Source organism: Arachis hypogaea, chromosome 13 (assembly GCF_003086295.3).
Source record: "Arachis hypogaea cultivar Tifrunner chromosome 13, arahy.Tifrunner.gnm2.J5K5, whole genome shotgun sequence".
Classification (NCBI taxonomy): Eukaryota; Viridiplantae; Streptophyta; class Magnoliopsida; order Fabales; family Fabaceae; genus Arachis; species Arachis hypogaea.
In genome coordinates this window covers 126,029,886-126,030,921 of record NC_092048.1, presented here as the reverse complement: position 1 = coordinate 126,030,921, position 1,036 = coordinate 126,029,886, and the positions used below count along the sequence as shown (strand labels likewise).

The 1,036-nt window shown below is 41.7% G+C and overlaps 1 non-coding gene across 1 annotated transcript; it reads right to left on the bottom strand.

Moving 5' to 3' along the window:
* Positions 1 to 381: 381 nt before the first annotated feature.
* LOC112738589 (small nucleolar RNA R71) lies at positions 382 to 489 on the bottom strand. Its single transcript, XR_003169542.1, has one exon. It is a non-coding gene; the product is annotated as a small nucleolar RNA R71 (small nucleolar RNA).
* Positions 490 to 1,036: the final 547 nt, after the last annotated feature.

Sequence of the window (1,036 nt, the reverse complement as noted above, 5' to 3'; positions counted from 1 at the left end):
GTCAACAATGCAATGAAGGTGCTTGGTGACTTTACTGCACCTACTCCCGACTTCTATGGGAGAAGCATCTCAATCCCTGCCATTGAAGCAAACAACTTTGAGCTTAAGCCTCAATTAGTTTCTCTAATGCAACAGAATTGCAAGTTTCATGGACTTCCATTGGAAGATTCTCATCAGTTCTTAACTGAATTCTTGCAAATCTGTGACACTGTCAAGACCAATGGGGTTGACCCTGAAGTCTACAGACTTATGCTCTTCCCTTTTGCTGTAAGAGACAGAGCTAGGACATGGTTGGATTCACAACCCAAAGAAAGCCTGAATTCTTGGGAAAAGCTAGTCAATGCCTTCTTGGCAAAGTTTTTTCCACCTCAAAAATTGAGCAAGCTTAGAGTGGAAGTCCAAACCTTCAGACAGAAGGAAGGAGAATCCCTCTATGAAGCTTGGGAAAGATTCAAGCAATTGATCAGAAGGTGTCCTTCTGACATGCTTTCAGAATGGAGCATCATAGGTATCTTCTATGATGGTCTGTCTGAACTGTCCAAGATGTCATTGGACAGCTCTGGTAGAGGATCTCTTCATCTGAAGAAGACGCCTGCAGAAGCTCAGGAACTCATTGAGATGGTTGCAAATAACCAATTCATGTACACTTCTGAAAGGAACCCTGTGAATAATGGGACAAATCAGAAGAAAGAAGTTCTTGAGATTGATACTCTGAATGCCATACTGGCTCAGAATAAAATATTGACTCAGCAAGTCAATATGATTTCTCAAAGTCTGTCTGGAATACAAGCTGCACCAGGCAGTACTAAGGAAGCTTCCCCTGAAGAAGAAGCTTATGATCTTGAGAACCCAGCAATAGAAGAGGTGAATTACATGGGAGATTCCTATGGAAACACCTATAATCCTTCATGGAGAAATCATCCAAATCTCTCATGGAAGGATCAACAGAGACCTCAACAAGGTTTCAACAACAGTAATGGTGGAAGAAACAGGTTTAGCAATAGCAAACCTTTTCCATCATCTTCTCAGCAACAGA